Here is a 15,617-nt window from a genome sequence, read left to right as displayed (position 1 = left end):
TTAATGAGACCATTCATTTTACAGCTATAAACTCACAGAGTTCATCAGATATTGACAACTACCCTATAAAATAACTGGATGTACTTTTGTAGAGATGGCACTCTTCGGTCAAATACTTGTCAGGAAGGAGATAACACTGCAGGCTTACAGAACAAGTTACTGTTCAGAGAAAAAGTATCTAATTCACCCCAAACAATTTTCAATAGGAAGGTTCAATGGGTAATGCAAAGCTTAGGCTTGTGGATTACAATTACCATTAACCCTGACACTCATAGAGAAGGGATGTGAAAAATGCATTCCCAATTTTTGATTTTTGATATCATCTAGTGATTTTCCGTGTCTCTCCCCCACCCCCCCAGCTAAATTGTAAATTGCAGAGGAAAACTAAGACAAGCTTAATGATGGTGCCATCACCTCAGTGTTGGACAGCTTGCTTCTGCAAAACAGGAAGAAGCCACCCATGCATTTAACACCCAACCACTTCATGATCTGGAAGTTCAGCATGGGGAGAAGAAAGTGGGAGATTTTGCAGTTGCTAAAAATTTTGAGCAACACACACAAAATGCTGGAGGAACTCAGCAGGTCAGGCAGCATCTATGGAGGGAAATAAACGGTCAATGTTTTGGGCCGAGAGCATCATCAGGACTAGAAGGAAGAGGCAGAAGCCACTGCGAATAATACATTTTTTTTGCTCATTTCAGAATAGGATGGAATTCTGTTTGCTTCAACTCCCTTTCCCAAGCCCCAAGAGCTGCAGGAAAGGAACACTGAATTTAAATGTTGCTGGGCAAGATGCACTTTGAACAACTTAAATGGTATCAATGCTACCTGTAAGTTAACTAGACAAGCACAATGTACAAGTTTTCCTCTTCACTAATTTATGATCTGAAAAATCATACTGATGATGTACATGAACTTGATTTCTCAAGCCAGCGACCTTAAGTACCCATTAGCCATCAGATCAGCTTATTCATGGTTTAAGACAACAGACAAGATCTTCAAAACAGGTGCTTTATGTCTGGCTTGATTTAAGTTCTTTTAGAATATGTCCAAAGTGCTATGATCTCTGTGCACAGTCTAGCTAGATTGTCCTATGATATCAGTTGACCACTTTCTGGAACCACCAATACCGTAGTTGTCGACAAACAGGAAAAAGGCATATCGCAGCTAATAAGGATCTCAAAATTCTTCCTATTGAGGTCATTGCTGAACTAATTCAGTTTCCAATACTGAAGAGTGGAGGAATAGAGAAAAATATTTCTTTATTTATTTATAGATACAGCCTTTCCAGGCCACATGGCCCAATTGCACCCTTGTAACTAATCAACCCATCCATCTTTGGAGTGTGGGAGGTTAACTGGACTAAACCTATGTGGTCTCGGGGAAAACATACAAATTACCTTACAGACAGTGGCGGAAATGAACCCATACGACTACAAGATAAAGGAGCAGAAGTAGGCTATTGGGCCCATCAAGTCTGCTCCGCCATTCAGTCATGGGCTGATCCAATTCTTCCAGTCATCCCCACTCCCCTGCCTTCTCTCCATACCCTTTGATGCCCTGGCCAGTCAAGACCCTATCTATCTCTGCCTTAAATACACCCAAAGACTTGGCCTCCACAGCTGCTCATGGCAATAAATTCCACAGATTTACCACCCACTGACTGAAGTAATTTCTCCACATCCCTGTTCTAAATGGACGTCCTTCAATCCTGAAGTCATGCCCACTTGTCCTAGACTCCCCTACTATGGGAAATAACTTTGACATATCTAATCTGTTCAGGTCTTTTCAGCCTTTTCAACCCAGGTCGCTGACACCATTAATAACATTACACTAACCACTACACTCTCATGCCTCCCCCTACTGAAGATTAGCAGCTGGCATGGGAATGAAATGGCAATAAATTCAGAACATTTGTCATTAAAAATTTAATAAGAAATTTAAATGAGATGAAATGAAAGAGAATAATTGTAGTTTATTTTATCAGCAAGGATTTACCAGAATGCCATGGGTGTGAATGGTCCATAGGGTGAGACAAGTGGCCACTCTGCCCTTTAATTTGGAAGTGATTTGCAGTGATACAAAAAGGAGAATGTTTATTTTGAATGGGATTATATAGTTACATGGTTTAAAAAAAACACTTTCAGTTCCACTTACCTAGTTATGGAAGATCAAGGAATGACGAGCAGTGCAAGATAATTACGACTTCATAAAAGGTGAGGGCTAAATATCGACCTCAACTGTTTGGACTAGTGAAAATTCGCAGTAATGAAGTACAGGTAGTCCCCGGGTTACGTACGAGTTCCGTTCCTGAAACTGTCTAAGTCGGATTTGTACAGAAGTCGGAACAAGTACATCCGGTATTATTTAGTGTCAGTCAAACGTTTGTCTTAGTATATAGTATATATTTTACCTTTCTATGCATATGAAACACTTAAGAAACATATGTATTCCAATAATTAAACCACTGCGTTGCTTAGTAATAATGGTAGCTTTCATCGGGGCAGGGCCTTTCCAATGCTCCATAATTCTCACTTTATCCTTTATAACTGTTCTGATCGTTGACCGACTGTAGCCTAACGCTTTTCCAATGACCGATGGCATTTCACCTCTTTCCAAACGCCTTATTACTTCCACTTTAATTTCAATCGTGATCGCTTCCCATCAGTGGAACAGAAACACTGCGGGCGGCGGATCCCAAGCTCCGCTGGCTCCCGAGGTCCTCTGGGTCCGAAGGACCACCGCACTGAGGCAGGCTAAATGGGACAAGTGGGGGCTGTGCTGGGTTTGGGTATTTGATCCTCCACAATATTCCACATGGGAATTTAAACTGGAGGTGGCTGAGGTCGGTTGCGAGCTCAAAATCAACCAGGCACGGGAGCGGTCTGACACTGGATCGAACTCACGAACCTCCGTTCTTCAGCTCAGCGCTGATCTCACTGCGCCACCAGCCGACTGGAATGGAGGGGGGCGGGGTCAGGGTGAATCTTATTAAGAAAAATTTAAGCCAAATACAAAGATAAACACTCAACACAGTGTCAACGGCAACGACTTAAAATGGCGGACAGCGTCGCGATCCAACTTAAAATGGTAGAAGGCGTCGCAATCTGACTTAAAATGGCAAACGGTGTTCTCCTTCCTCGGTTCGTAAGAACGAGCTGTCCGTAAGTCAGACTTCGTAACTCAGGGACTGCCTGTAAAGCACTGTGAGAACATGCCTCCCTCTGCAGTCAAATCCTTGACTTTCTGACCAACAGACCACAGTCAGCAACACCTCTGCTATGATTATTCTCAACACTGGCACTCCACATGGTTGGTTTCTCAGCTCCTTGTTCTACTCTGTGTACACTCACACTGCGTGGCCAGACTCTGCCCCAACTCCACCAACAAGTCTGCAGATGGATTAATCTCAGATAGTGATGAGTCAGAATACAGTGTGCAGTCTGGAGAGTTTAGTGACATGGTGTCATGACAACATTCCCCTCAACATCAACAAAAGAGCTAGTCACTGATGTCAGAAAGGAGGACAGTGCACCTGCTCTCGTCCACATCAATGCTGTTGAGGATGAGAGCTTCAAGTTCCGAGGAGTGAACATCACCAATAGCCTGCCCAGGTCCAACCACATTGATATCATGGTCACAAAAGCTCACCAACGCACCTACTTCCTCAGGGGGCTAAAGAAATTTGGCATGTCCTTATTGACTCTTACCAATCTTTATCGATGCACCCTAACAAGCTGCCTGTCTGGATGCATGACGGTTTGGTATGACACCTGTCTGCACGTGTCCGCAAGAAACTGCAGAGGGTTGTGGGCACAGCTCAGCACGTCACAGGAACCAGCCTCCCCTCTGTGGACTCTGTCTATACTTCACAGTGCTTAGTACAGTAGCCAGCATAATCAAAGACCTCACCCTCCCCACACATTCTCTCTTCTCCCCTCTCTCATCAGGCAGAAGATACAGCAGTCTGAAAGCACCCACCACCAGGCTCAAGGACAGCTTCTATCCCACTGTTATCACACTCTTGAGCATCATCATCACGGTGATCTTGCACGGAGTAGCTTTTACACTCTTTTCCTCCTCATTGTTATTGTCTTAGCTCAATGCATTGAGCAATGGTTTGTTCTGTATAAACAATATACAAGACAAACTTTTCATTGTATCTGGATACACGCGACAATTATAAACCAATACCAATTCATGCTATCTGTATTAGGAATGAGACAGTGTTGATACAATATTTGATACTACACCATAGTAACTTGATTTCACTAACAATTTTTCATTCACTGACCACCACTCCCACTCCTCAATTTTTAGGAAAGTTTATCCTCTTTAAAAGTTTGTTGATTAAAATAAAAATCCAGCCGTAGATAGCCAACACAAGGCCAACAATTTTTCAAATGGATGAAATAAAAATTGAGGAATATGCCTTTTCAAATTCAGCACCATCACTGCTTTAGCCCGAGTCCATTAGTTACTTAGCTGTCCACCAAATCAAAGGTGAATCACAGGGGGGGAGTTGGAACAGTAGTGGTTAGCACAATGCTTTACGGTACCAGAAACCCATTTGCCGCCGCCGCGTGCAAGGAGTTCGCATGCTCTCCGCATGACTGCGTGGGTTTCCTCCAAGTGCTCCCACAGTCCAAAGAGTAGCAGTTGGTAGGTTAATTGGTCATGGTAAATTGTCCCATGATTAGGGTAGGGTTAACTTGTTTTTGCTCGGCAGTGCGGTTCAAAGGGCCAGAAGGGCCTACTCCACACCGTATCTCAATAAATACATAAATAATCGGTATGCAGGAGGGAAATCTTGTTGAGTGGTGCCACAACAACAACCTCCCACTCAACGTCAGTAAGCTCAAGGTGCAGATTATTGTCTTCAGGAAGAGGAAACTGGAGGTCCATGAGCCAGATCTCATTGGTGGATCAAGTGTGGAGGAGTCAGTAACCAGTCTCACCACCAGGTTCAAGGACAGTTACTACCCCTCAACCATCAAGCTCTTGAACCAAAGGGAATAACTTCACCCACTCCATCACTAAACTGATCCCACAACTTGAGGACTCGCTTTCAAGACTACTTCACCTTGTGCTCCTGATATTTATTATTTACTGTATTTTCTTCCTTTTTGTATTTGCATAGTTTGATGTATTTAGCACATTGGTTGTTTGTCCATATTGTTCTTTCAATTAATCTATTGTGTTTCTTGTATTTATTGCGATTGCCTGCAAGAAAATCAATCTCAGGGTTGTATATGGTAACATATATGTACTTTGCTAACAAATTTGTTTTGATCCACCTCAGTTGGAACATTGCTTAGAGTCAAAAAAGGTAAGAAAGTGCTACATAAATGTCACCACAATGAAAGAAGGACACCTCCCTCCCTTTTTGCGATCTCCCTGTCTATCGCTAAAGATAGCATATCTACTGATCTCTTATTATAAACCAATGGTCTCTCACTGCTACCTCAATTATACCTATTCTCACCATGTTACTTGTAAAAATGCTATCCCCTCCTCGCAATTCCTCCATCTCCGCCATATCTGCTCTCAGGATGAGACTTTTCATCCCAGAATGAAGGAGATGTCCTCCTTTTTCAAAGAAGGGGGCTTCCCTGCCTCCACCATCAACTATGTCCTCAGTCGCATCTTTTCCATTTCACACACATCTGCTCTCACCTCATCCTCCTGCCACCCTACCAGGGATAGGGTTCCTCTTGTCCTCACCGACCACCAAACCAACCTCCGCATCCAGTACATAATTCTCTGTGACTTCCGCCATCCCCAACAGGGTCCCACTATCAAGCACATTCTTCCAACAACCCCACCCCACTTTCTGTTTTCCGCAGGGATCGCTCCCTACGTGACTCCCTTGTCCATTCATCCCTCCTGACACTTATCCTTGCAAGCAGAACAAGTGCTACACTTGCCCCTACACCTCCCCCTTCACTACCATTCAGGGCCCCAAACAGTCCTTCCAGGTGAGGCAACACGTCACCTGTAAGTCTATTGGGGGTCATCTACTGTATCTGGTACTCCCGGTGTAACCACTTGTATGCCCGTGAGACCCGGTGCAGATTGGGCGACCACTTCGCCGAGCACCTGCTCCGTCACCAGAAAACACGGGATTGCCCAGTGGCCACCCATTTTAATTCTACTTCCCATTCCGATATGTCAGTCCATGGCCTCCTCTACTCCTGTGATGAGGTCACACTCAGGTTGAAGGAGCAACACCTGGGTAGACTATTGGTCTACCTGATGGGAAAGACTATTGGGGTACTTCAATAACACTAACCTGTCCTGCAGTCAGCATGGCCTTTCTAATGATGCCTTTGTAGTTCAGCTTGGCTATCACCGTTCTCCATCCACAAACTGAATGGAATGACAGCAAGCAATGCCAGAATCTAAAGAGGCCTACTCATACCAGATCTCTGTTCACAGAAGCAAACAATAGGTTCTCTCTCTAATTGTTCCCATCACCAAACGGCACTGCCATTTATTCCTCAGAAAGCATTCAGTGCAAATTCAATTCAGTACACAAATAGTTAAAGCCAGTAACTCCTGGCTTTGCTTCCAAAATAGAGCAACACACCCTCCCACACTATTTCCTACACCAATCAGAAGTGTGAACAGTGCAGCAGGCATACTGTAGACCAGAAGTGGTTCTAACCTGAGAGGCTAGTGAAAGAAATTCACAAAAAAGACCCCACCCCCAAAAAAATTGCTGTTCATTTCCTTAGCCCTAATTCTATTGTTGAGTAACTCAGAACTGAGTGCGAAAACTCAGTGAAACAAACATACCAATCTCTTCTTTTACAATACCGAGAAACCTTCATGCAAAATCAAGTTTATGGCTGCTTGCCTATTGCAGGTGCATGCACTTGAATAAAACTGCAGGTTTTAACTTAGGCAAGTGGCTCTATATGGGGACAAGTACTGACACATACTCCTGCACCTGTTACTGTAAACCTCCTGTGCACATTCAGAACAGACTCAGAGGAACCTTCCACCGCTCAGTAACATCTAATTACTTTTATTTATTCACAGAACAGAGGATTATATTTAATGACCATCCTTTGAGCTCGGGAGAGTAGACTTGTAGCTTGATACTACTGAATAGCTGGCATGTGCAATGCAGACAGGAAGTGAGACTCAGTATGTTAGAATAGGACCCGAAACAAATTTAACGTGGATTATGCAATACGGACACATTTCTATCCCTAGGGGAAGCCAGCTGACCTTTAGAAGAGGTCAATTTACTGGTACCAGCTTCTTTTCACACCATAGAGATGGTATTTATTTTAAATTGCTTTAAAATGTAATTAAAATTTTGACATAGGAATGAAAGCCCCATCATGGCGATGTTAGTAAAATATCAAAAACTTCTTCAAATTTGACCTCGGAGAGCATTCTGACTGGCTGCATCACTATGACGGCGCTACTGTGCAAGATCGAAGTTGCAGAAACTTGTAAGATTAGTCAACTCCATCATGGGTGCCAGCGTCTGTAGTATCCAAGACGTCTTCAAGGAGGAGTGTCTTAGGAAGGAGGCATCCATCATTAAGGACTCCAGTCATCCTGGATGTGCCCTCTTCTCACTGCCTGAATGCACCCACTCACTGATTTAGGAACAGCTTCTTCCCCTCTGCCATCCAATTTCTAAATGGACATTGAACCCCTGAACACTGCCTCACTAATGGGAGAAAATCTGCAGGTGCTGGAAACCAAGCAACACACACAAAATGCTGGAGGAACTCAGCAGGCCAGGCAGCATCTATGGAAAAGAGTTGATGTTTCGGGCCGAGACCCTTAACCAGGACATCAGGACTACCTCACTACATTTTTATATCTATTTTTTGCAGTACTTATTTTAACTTAACTATTTAATAGACAAATATACTTACTGTAATTCAGTTTTTCTCCTCTATATTTATTATGTATTTCATTGTACTGCTACCATAAAGTTTCACGACGTATGCTGGTGAGATTAAACCTGATTCTGATGCGTTGTCACGGAGTACTGCTGGGGCAAGGTCTCCGCATCACAGGTCATATTCAAATGAGTAATGGCATAAACAAAGAAGGTGGGGCTGCCACAACTGTTAGCTACAGATCTGCTCCTCATGATTGGTCAGAAGGCCCTTGCACAAAACAAAGAAAATTCTAATCTCTTACTATTTAGGATTGTGCTTTATTTTCATTAGTGGACTGCTTTTAAGGACCTTAGCTAACCCAAGTGCTTTTGCCTCTAAGACATCCTAGAACTGTGGCAACAGTGAAAATCAATGTGAACAGAGCAAGGTTCCATTACCATCACCACCAGAAACTATTATAATGCTCTGGTGAGGTATTGAACCTCCTGATCTTTGAAATAGTGACTGGAATCTTGCAAGAGTACACAGGGACTTAATTAAACTTCTCAATTTCACGATATGAAGGCACTGAGAAGTAACTAACTACTGGCCCATAACTGCTCACCGCCAGCACCCACACAAAAATTCAGCTTTAACTTCAGCAGATCCAGTAACGTGTAACTGACAAAATTAGGATTCAAAACAGCGACACTCCACTTGACAAGAGCATCACAGAACCAGACCAGCTCATAAAGAAGTTGTAAAAGCTTACACAATCATCCACAGTTTTGCCAGCTGTCAAGAGTCTTGAACTTTAAATCTCTTTGACCATCAGGAACAACCAAAATCTATTAAAAACTAGATTAAAGTCAAAAGAATCTGAAAATTAAGTTAGATAATTAAGCTGTCGCAGTTAAAAAGTTACCTGAAACTTAATCCTTAGAACAAGTCTCCTCTATTTAAATCAACAGAAATATAGCCTGGTTGAAGCCCACCGTGCAGATTTCCCACCCTACATATTGCTGAATACAGCAAGCTTGTGCTTTGCACCAGACTTCGAGGGAGAACGTAACATCGGAGGGCAGCCAGGAAATCCTTGATGAGAGCTAGCCAACACAGACTTCTGTATTCAAGCAAACATGCTGACATCTACAAGCAAATTTGGCCCACGATACTAAGCACCACCGAAGTACACATCTTGGCTCACAGACCTCAGGAATGGCTTCAGGGAGAAAAGCTAAGTGAAAGAAAAACACATTTCTTAAAATTACAAATTAACTGAAGTGACCTGAAAAAAAAAGGATTAGCAGATGTGAAGAGATTTCTCAATTTCAAAATTCTTGTTAATAAACTCAAACCTCTCAGTGCACTTGTCTCTGTGCCCCTCCTAAGGTGGCCTTGGATAGTCCTGATTTATTTCACTCATGCACTGTTAAACCCTTAAAGTCCATATTTATAAGACCACAAGACACAGGAGCAGAATTAGGATATCTGGCCCATCGATCATGCTCCACCATTCAATCATGTCTGATTTTTTTTCCTTCCTCAGCCCCACTCCACGGGCTCCTCCCTGTAAGCTTTTGATGCCATACCCAATCAAAAACCATTCAATCTTCACCTTAAGTACATCCAACAACTTGGTCTTCACAGCTGCCTGTGGTAATAAATTCCACAAATTCACCACCTTCTGGCTAAAGAAATTTCTCTACATTTCAGTTTTAAATTGACGTCCCTCTATCCTGAGGCTGTGCCCCCTCGTTCTGGACTCCCCCACCATGGGAAACATCCTTTCCACATCTATTCGGTTTACGGCTTTCAAAAGGTTTCAATGAGATCTTCCCTCATCCTTCTGAATTCCAGCGAGTACAGACCCAGAGCTATCAAATGTTCCTCATGGGATAACCCTTTCATTCTCTGAATCATCCTTGTGAAACTCTTCTGAACCCTCTCCAATGCCAGCACATCTTTTCTTAGATCCAGAGGCCAAAACTGTTCACAATATTCAAGGTGAGGCCTCACCAGTGCCTTATAAAGCTTCAGTAGCACATCCCTGCTCTTGTATTCAAGACTTCTTGAAGTGAATGTTAACATTGCATTTGCCTTCCTTACCACTGAATCGACCTGCAAGTTAACCTTTAGGTGCTCTGCACAAGGACCCCAAGTCCCTTTGCACCTCAGATTTTTAGATTTTCTCCCCGAATAGTCTGCACATTTATTTCTACTCCCAAATTGCATGACTATGCAACTTCCAACACTATTTCATTTGCCACTTTCTTGACAATTCTCCTCATCTAAGTCCTTCTGCATCCTACCCATTTCCTCAACACTACCTGCCACTCCACCAATTATCCTATCGTCTGCAAACTTGGCAGCAATGCCATCTATTCCATCATCTAAATCCGTGATCTACAGCATAAAAAGTGGTCACAATACCAACCCTTGCAGAACACCACAAGTCACTGGTAGCCTACCAGAAAAGGATCCTTTTATTCCCAGTTGCTGCCCCCTACCAATCAGCTAATGCTCTAACCATGCCAGTAACTTTCCTGTGATACCAATTGCTCTTAACGTGGTAAGCAGCCACGAGTGGCACCTTGTCAAAGGCCTCCTGAACTCCAAATATACAACATCCACTGCATCCCCTTTACCTATCCTACTTATAATCTCCTCAAAGAATTCCAACAGGTTTTTCAGGTGAGATTTTCACTTAAGAAAACGATACTGACTTTATCCTATTTTGTCCTGTGTCACCAAGTACTCCATAACCTCATCCTTAACAATTGACTCCAACATCTTTCCAATCACTGAGGTCAGGCTAGCTGGTCTATAATTTCCTTTCTGCTGCCTTCCTCTTTTCTTAAATAGTGGAGTGACATTTGCAATTTGCACTATGCCAGAGTCCAAAGTTGATTCGTTTTTATTGTGTAACTATACCAGCAGTTTATAGTTGAAATGACAATAAACTTGACTTGACAATGATTTTTGAAAGATCATTACTAACACCTCCACAATCTCTACTGCTACCTCTTTCAGAACCCTCGGGTATAGTTCATCTGGGCCAGGTGACTTATGTACCCTTAGGTCTTTCAGCTTTTTGAGTACCTTCTCCATTTTTGGAATTCATCTATCCTGCACCTTCCTCATTTTTCCCCAGAAACTCACACCATTGCCACTCTGCTGTCATCCCTGCCACCATCTCCTTCCAATTTACTTTGGCCGACTCCTCTCTCATGCTATTGTCATTTCCTTTACTCCACTGAAAGTCAGACTTTACTTTCTCCCTGTCAAATTTCAAGCTGAACTTAATCATATTGTGATCATTACCTCCTACTGGCTTTTTACCTTGAGCTCCCCAATCACCTCTGGTTCATTACATAACACCCAATCCAGTATTGCTGATCCCCTAGTAGGCTCAGTAACAAACTACTTTAAAAAGCCATCTCGTAGGCATTCAACAAACTCACTCTCTTGAGATCCATTACCAACCTGATTTTCCCAATCAACCTGAATGTTGAAATCTCCCATGACTATCATAACATTGCCTTTTTGACACACTTTTTCTATTTCCTGTTGTAATCTGTGGTCCACATCTCAGCTACTGTTGGGATGCCTGTATATAACTGTCATCAGGGTCCTTTTACCTTCGCAGGATCTTAACTCAACCCACAAGGATTCAACATCTTCCAATCCTATGTCACATCTTTCTTTACCAGCAAAACCACGCCACCCCCTCTTCCTAACTTCCTATCTCTCTGATACAATGTGTAACCTTGGACATTCAACTCCCAACTACAACCATCCATCATATTTCCTTCCTTAATCTCAGTCATTCCAGTCTATATTACCTCCTAAATGAGCAATTATCTTCTTGTGTGACTTTGGTCAATCTTTTTATGAGCACTCTTTTTATGCAGTAGTATGAATAATTTGCTTCCACACCAGTTTGGTGGGTTCTCAGATGGCTAATGAGACCAATGCATTAACCGCTGACTCTCGCATGGATGCCTACTGGGGCAACGTATCTGCCACTTTATCAGGACCGATGCAGGGCTTGTGTGTACGGTACTCAGAGTGCATGGCCAGTCCCAAGTAGTCCTCCTCTGCTTTGGGTGGTCACGGGCCAGACGCTTCCAGGACTAAGTGGGAATGTTGTATTTCTCAAAGGAGTCTTTTAGAGAGCGTCCACGGATCTTTCCCTCTGTCCACCTAGAGACCTCAGCTACAACACAGCTCAGGATAAGGTGTCTGCTTTGGGAGCCTTGAGACAAACATGCAAACAAAGTGACCTGTCCAGATTAGTTAATCACCTCTAATCTTCCTGGGAATACCATCCCACAGTCCTTTGCAGAAGCCAGTGCCGCCGATGTGTATATACCCAATGAAATAACAAGCCTTCTGCTTCCATGCTTTTAAACATGGACCAGATTATCAGCATTCCAACAGTGCCAGGCAATCAGCCCATCTTTCAGGGCGAATGCCATTTTGATTTCATTGTCAACTGGAATACTGTCTAGACTTGATGTTGAAGGAGTACCAGCTGAAGAATGATAACATGCTGTCCCAACTCTCCAAGGCCAACAGAGAGCACATTACTGTGGGAAATCCCTTGGGAAACTTTTCTAACTTCATGAGCGGTGGGTATGAATAAATGAACACTGAAGCAATGTTTAATTAATTTTCCCCATCAGTATGTCCAAGTTAATCTAGTGATGTTTGTGGTGAACTCTGTGCCTGTCTGGACACGCCCCCTGCTGACTGCTCCTGTGGCTCCTCCCACAGGCCCCTGTATAAAGGAGATCTGAGGCCTGACAGTCTCCAGGACATTGTATGATAGACACTCACTCCTGGTTCCTTCTTCCAGTCAATAAAAGCCGATATCTCGCCTTACGTCTCAGTGTGAGTTATTGATGGTGCATCAATGTTGAAACAGGTGTTCTGCTTTACAGTTTCCTCACTACTGTGATAATATCGCTCAAAATAATCCCACCCTCAATGGAGAGTCACATACTAGGGAGTTGCCATGCTGGGGTCCACAGGACCCTCAGTTAATGGTAGCGGTCTGTGGCATAAAAATGGTTGGGAACCCCTTCCAAACAGTAGTAGCCCCTTCCAAAACTGTTTTGGCCTACACTACATCACAAGAGGCCAGAGTGCACAACCGCAAAAACTGACGGGCTGCACTTCAACTCCTCCCTGTTCCAATCAGTAGAATGCCCTTCAAACTAAATGCACTTCAAAGGCTCACTTAAAATAAAACAGATTTCATCACGGCCCAAGGAATGAGATAAATGACGAGCCCACTTAAAACTGACCAGTCTTTCTGTGCTTAGGACATCAAAACAAATCGGTAAGCGGTAACTTGGTGATGCATGCACCGGTAACACTCTCGTGTCTACGTTTTGTCTGGTTGCAAGATGCTTGGCTTTCTAGTTCTTAAAGAAATGTGCTTCAAATTAATTACTTTGAAGTTAAGAGGGGGAAAAAAAAAACATCCTTCCAGCACAAAGCCGATTCTTCAGTACTGGGCCTGTCATACTTTCCATCCCCTGTAACCCAGCTGGAAGGCAATTTGCGTGGCAGCCAAAAGGACCCGGCTACACCGAAATAAGAAAGGACTTTCTGAACTGTTTTGCCAGTTCCGCTCAAATTAAAAGTCAGAACCGAGGCCAAACACTGCTCATGCTTTCCACTCCACCCACTGGGCGCTCGCTCCAACGATGCGATCTAGGACTCCTGTCCGAAGTTGGGGTGGGACGGCGACGCCGGCAGACCGGCATGCGGTCAGGCCGAGTCACCCCCACCCGCACTTCGGGGGAACCCCTCGGTTCGAGCCAGGGGGCCTCCGCACCAGCACCATTTTACTGGTACACTTTAGTTTCAGATAAAGGGATACTCTGTGCCAATTCCTTTTGGTGGAGATGTAGCAATTCCAGTCAGTCCAATTGTGAGAGCCTGGCTGCTGAAAGCCCAATCACTCCCACTACATGTACCGTCCTTCAGATTCCTGTGACCGCCGTGCACACCCGCAAGAGACCACAATCAGAGTCGGGAAAGGGACTGCAAGGTCGCTCTTGGGCTGTCCGCAACTGGTGAATAGGAAAGGAAAATGCTGCGGGCAGAAAGCGCGAGGCCCAGTTGCCAACTGTAACTAGTGATAGAATCCGCCGGGGCACCGAGGGGACAATGCACAAAGCACCATTCAAACAGATATTTAAAAACACACACACATGCTTACAAATTAGTCACCGCCGCTCTTGGTTTGCCATCATCACTAAAAACGACGTTCTGTCTCACCGCGCAAACACAGCGAGGGCGCTGACTTTAATTTAAAAAGCTTTACTCTGAAGAGGTCTAAAAGAAGCAATGACCTACCGCCTATTGCAGCTGCCTTCTCCACCATCTCAACCCCAGTGTGGCCGTGCGCTCGCTACCGCTGTCATCTGTATACGCCTCCTGCTGGTCACTCCCTCCAACTAGGAATCAAAACCTCACTAGTCATTGACTTCCACTACAACGTTCAAAGCTGAAAATAAACAACAAAATGAGTCTGAACCACACATTTGTATCGATTAATGTGGCAATAGTTTTATGTGATGGAAAGGGTTTCTTATCACTGACTGCTGACTCTTCTCCTTCAGACTGTCTTATCTGAGTCAGAAGGGTTCAGATTCAGATTTGGCCCAGAAATCCTGCAGCAGGTGTGTGAGCAATGTCCCACAGTACCACTGAAGGGATGCTGCTCATTTGAAAGTCTCAATCTTAATCAGTCCTGGTGAAGGGTTTCGGCCCAAAACGTCGACTGCACTCTTTTCCATAGATGCTGCCTGGCCTGCTGAGGTCCTCCAGCATTCCATGTGAGGAGGTGTTTAAGTAAAGCTCTGCCTGTTCCTTGAGACTGATGTAAAAGATCCTGTAACACCAATGAAAGTCACAAACTGAAATATCAACTCTTCATCTCTCTGTACAGAAACTCTCTAATCTGTTGACCATTTCATCTAATATCCATAATATCTGTAGTATTCTGCTTTTGTGTACTGTTGCACTATTTTATACAGTCATAAACACAGAAGTGGATCTTTCGGCCCATCTAGTTCCTGCTGACCCGGTTTTCTGCCTAGTCTCATCTACCTGCACTCAGACCATAGCCCTCCATACCTCTGTTACCCAGTTACCTATTTAAACTTCTTTTAAACGTTACACTGAACCTCCATCTACCACTTCCGCTGGCAGCTCATTCCACATCGCACCATCCTCTGAGTGAAGTAGTTCCCCTAAATCTGGAGTTCCCAGCCTTTCCCATGCCATGGAGTGTTACTATTAACCGAGGGGTCCATAGACCACAGGTTGGGCAACGCTGTCTGAGATATTTTACCTTTTGATGTAAACCTATGACTTCTAGTTCTTGACTCACTGAACCTGGGGAGTGGGGAGAAGCCTGCACACGTTCTCCCTATCTATACCCCACATAAGATCTATGAGATCACCCCTCATTCTCCTGTGCTCCAGGGGATAAAATCCTAACCAATTCAGCCTATCCCTGTAACTCACATCCTTCATTTACAACATCCACCTAAATTTTCTCTGCACTCTTTCAAGCTCATCAATATCATTCTTATCAGTAGGTGATGAGAATTTGAAGAATGGAGGAGAGTTCTGAACAATTATCACTCAACTGCCCAAAAGCAGATTGTCTGGTCTTTATCATAATTGTTTATGGGATCTTTTTCTGTGCAAATTGGCTGTCACATTTCCTAAAGCTCAGCAGTA

General features: G+C 43.8%; 1 protein-coding gene across 1 annotated transcript in view; it reads right to left on the bottom strand.

Annotated features, from left to right (window-relative positions):
- The window catches only part of elmo1 (engulfment and cell motility 1 (ced-12 homolog, C. elegans)), a 221,969-nt gene extending 207,683 nt beyond the window's left edge, over positions 1-14,286 (bottom strand). Inside the window, exon 1 of the mRNA XM_059945420.1 lies at positions 14,223-14,286. The gene's annotated coding sequence lies outside the window, so the exon portion shown is untranslated. The remainder of the gene's footprint in view (positions 1-14,222) is intronic.
- Between the last annotated feature and the right edge of the window lie 1,331 nt (positions 14,287-15,617).

This window comes from Hypanus sabinus, chromosome 20 (assembly GCF_030144855.1).
Source record: "Hypanus sabinus isolate sHypSab1 chromosome 20, sHypSab1.hap1, whole genome shotgun sequence".
NCBI classification, from domain to species: domain Eukaryota; kingdom Metazoa; phylum Chordata; class Chondrichthyes; order Myliobatiformes; family Dasyatidae; genus Hypanus; species Hypanus sabinus.
Note: the sequence above shows the minus strand (reverse complement) of the source record. Positions and strands in the feature narration are given on the sequence as shown.